At 37.9% G+C, this 5720-nt stretch overlaps 1 long non-coding RNA gene across 1 annotated transcript; it reads left to right on the forward strand.

Annotated features, from left to right (window-relative positions):
• Positions 1 to 254: 254 nt before the first annotated feature.
• On the forward strand, positions 255 to 5365 carry LOC135575178 (uncharacterized). Its single transcript, XR_010465741.1, has 2 exons — positions 255 to 567; positions 5004 to 5365. It is a non-coding gene; the product is annotated as an uncharacterized LOC135575178 (long non-coding RNA).
• The last annotated feature ends 355 nt before the right edge of the window (positions 5366 to 5720 follow it).

The following is a 5720-nucleotide window of genomic DNA, read 5'->3' on the forward strand; positions in this document are numbered from 1 at the left end:
GAGAGGGAAATATAACAATTAGCGGCGTGAGATAACGATTATTAGAGTTCTTTACTGACACAACCGGAAAATAAGATTTTAACTAGGGCCTTACAAACCCTGGGCTTATAGTTGTTAGGTTAGACCTAAAAATCTGATTCAAAAGTCAAAGCTATTGGTAAGATTTCCATAAAAGAGCTAAACTTAAATCATGAGAAACGCACCCGACCTAGATGGAAAATACATACTGATTATTTTTAAAGGGACACACACATAGGCAAGCAGAATAGTAACTAGAAGTAACTAAGTAACGGTAAATTACAAATGTATAGAACTGCACGCACATAGAATTTAAAATTATATAGAAAGGCATAGATAAGTGTTTAAAGACCATAGCTACTAGTAACGGTAAGGATTAAGAATGGGGAGAAAGGCCTCGAAAGAAGCCCCAGAACTGACGGGAGATCGAGCGATGTATGTATGGGGGGTCTTTCCCGGTTCTTGGTAGTCAGTGTTCTTGATAGTGAAAAGTGATCGTGTGGTTGAGGTTCCGTGGGAAGAAACGGAACAGGTGATTACTGTATACGGGTGAGTTAAATGTCAGACTTTAAATTAATGAGAATCCTAAACTGAGAGAAAACGTTGGGCGTTTGAATTTGGGTTATTTTCTGTTGTCTAGATGTCGGAGTAACAACTTCAGATAACTGTGAAAATGGGTATATTTGCGGAGAGTCTCAGTCAAATTCCATTGTGCTGGTAGGGGAGTGGTGAGCGCGGCAGTCTCACCTACGGTAATCCACGGTTCGGTTCCCGTTTAACTAAAATTGATTTTAGATCGTAATTTACCTATTTGCATGTTTTGCCTGAAAAATACGGTCGCCAGTGTTTGCAAAAGATATAATGGAACGGATATTATGTGTTCTAGATAGAATTGATAAAAGAAGTCATTAAAAATAACGGCGAAACAGTTTCGATGTAAAACGCTATTTCGCCCAAAATGATCTGGTGGAATAATGTATTGAGATAGGAGTCTTAATTAAATAGATGTATCATATAAGAGAGTTACCTAAAGTTAAATGGAGGAGATACAATACAATTCCAGCCTGCCTGGACGTTACGGCTAATTATGAATCAATTGACATGAGAAGTTTAACACAAAAACATGGTACGTTTAATGTTAGGGTATAGTAAATTGAGAAATTCGGTTGAGTTTACTCTGATGATTAGAATTTAAAACTGAACTCAATCTGAATAGGGAATATATATTTTACAAAGGCGGGCAGATTTGTGTCTATAGCCAAGCAACGGAATTGCTAGACACTCAATGGGGCTATATAGTGCAACGCTTTGGACTATAAATTAGGTAAGAATAGTTTAATCGTAAGAAGTTGTGATTGTTTTTCTGATTATTGATTTTTGGTTAAGGTAACACCAGTGAATTTGAACAAAAAGTAACGTATTCTAAAAATGATCTGATTTCCGTTCCCGTTGCGGGGAACAAATGAAGGGTCTTATCTTAAAGGGACAGTGCACGGTAATCACAGTGGTTTGAGTGTATGACAGTGGGAAAAAATATTGTGGGACGACAATTCAAAGAGAGAAAAATAAGTTACATGAAACATCAAGAGATTTAAAACGAACGACGTGAAGGGATCATAAGAATTATTGGGTGTCGTTGTAGGAGTAAATGTTTGGGTTAAGGGGATTTCCCTGTTCCAAGAGACAAGGCATTTTTAAGACGAGCACTCACTAATGCTGGTCTGACTTTGTAATTAGACAAGTGAATAACGTATTGGGAATAGAGTTGTAATTAAAATACTAAGTCAAAGACGAGACAGGTATTTAGAGCAAAATGGATTCTAAATGATAACAAAGAGACCATTATGATTTATGCCCATCGAAAAGCTTTTATAAAATTGGCGAATTTAGAAATGTTGGTTGGGGTGGTAAATTATAATTCAGGATTAGAACAGATGTGATAAATTAGGGTTGGTTAATCGACCAAAGAATTATTTACAATCCATTTGAAGTCGCCACGAATTGGCAGGTTGAGCGCTTGATGATGACGTCACTAGCGCGACACTTTTGTCACCAGAGACTGGAAATAACGGAGCAAACTGTAATGGCTATTAGTGTGTGTATCGAGGCTTCGAGTAACCTTTCAGAAGTTGAGATAAAAGTGTTTTGTTTATTTCTTTATTGGTTATAGTCAATTTTTGGGTTTGATTTAACTTAGTTGAACAGTGTGTTCTGGCGGGTTTAGGTAGAACTCTTTGTTCCGGAACGGATGAAAGTTACCCATAAGTAAATAAATTAAAAGAGCCATGAGGGAATGCAAATGCCTATTTATTAAATATCGGGGATTAAATTACGGATTCCTTACACTGCGAAATGTACGACATTTGCGGCAGAGAGAAAAAGTAATGCATTGGATAATAATGTTATCGGGTTAATTGTATCTAAAGGTAGCATGGCCATTTAAGCAAACATATCCGTAGACGATGTTCAAAACTTATGATTAATGATTTGAGTCAAAGGGGAATTATCATTAGGTTTTAGTTATAGTTCACTTATTGAGTTTCTGATTCGAAATAGCATTAGGGAATGATAGTTAGGGGTGTGGTGGCTCACTTTAGAGGCCTCCTGGGATTATAACTTTGGGGAGAGATAAGCTTTAAACGACCTGCAAATTATACACATGGAACAACTGTTAGAACTGTTTGTTTAGTGTAAGGGTATTTTAAAGAGGCAGGCTCCCATATGGAACCTTATGAGATGTTTTTTTTATGGGTTTGAATTATACAGGTGACTATTTCTATTCAAAAGATAAAGGGTTCTTTATGCCTAATATGGTATGGCCTTTTGACCTTGTCATGACTGGCTCCCAAGGTCTGATCAGCCTCGGGGGAGAGTCATTTGTATAAGGAATGGGGTCATATTGAGTTACTAGTTTTAAGGTAAATTCATTAGAAATGAAGCAGTTTTGGTAGAGGGGTTAGAATTACTGTTTGAACCACAAATGAGAAAGTGGTTCAGGATTCTGTCTTATAACATTAGCTGTGAGGTTTTTTTGAATGGGCTATTAGGAAGTCTGTATTGTAACAGAGAGAAAGTCATGTTCATCATTGAGAATAAATAGGGGAAGATAACATATTTTGAGCCAACAGGGCAGGGAAGAAATTGAGGTATTTTTGTTTGATTTTAACACCCGTGTACAGGAGTGTCAAAAGATGGGGGACATTACCTGTGTAATGGGGGAGGGTGTCCGTATGGGGATTACATGATAACCAATTTGGGACAGTTCTGGGACTGGAGAAGAGGATATCCTTATGGCATAGGGAATCCCACAAAGGTGGATAGGTTTTCCATGGTATGGGGGAAACCTGGGAGTACTGTTGAACTTTGTAAAGGTGATGAAATCCTACTAACCATCAAAACTATTAAGCTCTCTGATGCAGGCACTTACATCCCCGGACTACAAAGGACGAGGACAGACATGATGGGTGTGTTTTCTATTAAGGTACTGCCAAGACCAGAGGTAACCGGACACACTCCTCTACCACCACTGTGTTAAAAATCTGCTAAGACGAGGTCCACGGGGGGGTGGAGGAGTCTGTTCTCTTGGCCTGGTTTGGTAAGTACACTGATATGATGGTTACTGGATTTCTGACCCTAATTCTTGTATTATTTGTTATTGATGTCATGTGCTGCTTGCATCATACCGTGTTATTAGAAGTCTGTTACAGATGTGTTGAAGGCTTCAGGCATGATGCCTTTGCTTGATGCTCCAGTTGGAGAGGCTGAGGTGAAGCATGCCTTGAGGGAAGGATAAGACTGACTGAGGATGACCCATGTATGTTTGTTCTCCATGTCGTGTAGGGTGGCATGGTGTCCACCTGGTGCTGGATAAGAATAGCTGAGAGGACCAGATGGGTTATAAGAATGCTTTGTTCTGCTTTACTCTGTTTTACAGGACCAAAGTTTTATTCCACACTTTGCAACACATTAAATCCATGTTATGGTCAGATAGAATACTGAGGGTCCCCAAGGAGAGGGCTTGTTAGTGTAGGAAGGATTTTTAATATGGTTAGCATTTATTAGATTATACGTTTTTAAATAGTATTAAATTTAACAGGAATATAGGACATCTATGAGGAGTTAGGATTATTGTTAGGATTAAGGAATTTGGAGAAAAGCAGCTCATAGACATGTTTTTTTCTCTAAAAGAGGGTCCATGGGTTTGGATGGAGCCAAACAGTGAGACATGAGTAACATAGCTATAGGCAGACAGAGGAGCCCGCAACTGCAGAGACCTTGAAGGTTGGAGAGCAGAGAAGTTTTACAAGGGGGGCCAGGACGAGCAAAGATAACATAGTGGGTACATAGAGTTACTGAGTGGAGACAACAGTGAGAATTGGACATGTGGAAAATGAAAGGGACACTCCTAAATGGAATTTCAGACATAAGGATAATTCACTAAATCTTATCTAAGTCATTGTATAAGAATAAGGCAAGGTTGTTACCTGGGCAGAGCCAGGTAACAAAAAGGGGATGGGTAAATAGTGTTCTAGAATAGGATGTGACCTACGGGATAATTAACTAATAAAAAAAAATTGTTAATTGGTTTGACGAATAAGAAACTATTTATAGCGACAATGGTTCCCATTTTTCTAATCAAGTAATTGATCATATAGGTCAGAAATTGGATATAAATATGAAGAAACGTTGTTCTTATCACCCCCAAAGCGCTGGCCTTATCGAGAACATGAATCGATCGGTAAAAGGTCGATTAAGGAAAACACACCTAAGTACTGGAATGAACTGGGTAAAATGCCTGCCCATAGTGTTAATGACTATTAGAATAACCCCTGATAGGGAGGGGCTATCTCCATTTGAGAAGGTTTTTGGTAGACCCTATAGAATGCCCCAATTAGGGCGATTGGAGGAAGCAAATGTAGAAATACAAAGCAGTATGGTGGAACACATGAGGAGGTTGTTCATTAATCAAACACGTATGTCAAAAGTTTTATGCCCAGCAGGAGAACTACAGAGGGAGGTGGCACACGAGATTCAACCAGGAGACTGGATCTGGATCCAATCACTAAAAAGAAAAAAAAGTGGAAGCAGCCTCGGTGGGAGGGACCATTCCAAGTACTACTGGACTCTGGAGAGATCAATGACACTACAGATTCCAGATTCCAGGTTCTGACCCATGGAGGACTGAAGGCATGTCTACAGAGGAAGTGGATGAATCCGGATCTGTCATTTGTGGGGAATTTATGTTTGATGAGAATAGTGTTGAGATGTAGGGGAATTGGATTGTAATTTGTTTCAATGATTAAACTGTTTTTTAATAAAGATTGTAAAAAGAAAAAAGATCCTGAAAGAGGAGTTATGATTCTGATGCAGGTTTAAAAACAGTTGGAGTTAAGGTTAGAATTGATTAATGAAATGTGGAGAGTTGGATAAACATTTATAATTGATTTGTTGATTATTTGTCTATTCATATGATAATCTGATAAACATCTATAAAAAGGTTAATTAAGTTCGTTTATACTTTCATTTTTTATGATTAAATAAAACTAGATGTAGAATTGAATGTATAATATTTGATCAAAGGGAGGATTGATAGAGGAAAATATAGTTTAGATAATCAATGATGCATTACAATTGTATACATTAATGATTAGAACCATTCATGCTAATACTTATTTTATGATTTGAAAAGTATGGGTTCTTAA

Source organism: Oncorhynchus nerka, linkage group LG14, assembly GCF_034236695.1.
Source record: "Oncorhynchus nerka isolate Pitt River linkage group LG14, Oner_Uvic_2.0, whole genome shotgun sequence".
In the NCBI taxonomy this organism is placed as follows: domain Eukaryota; kingdom Metazoa; phylum Chordata; class Actinopteri; order Salmoniformes; family Salmonidae; genus Oncorhynchus; species Oncorhynchus nerka.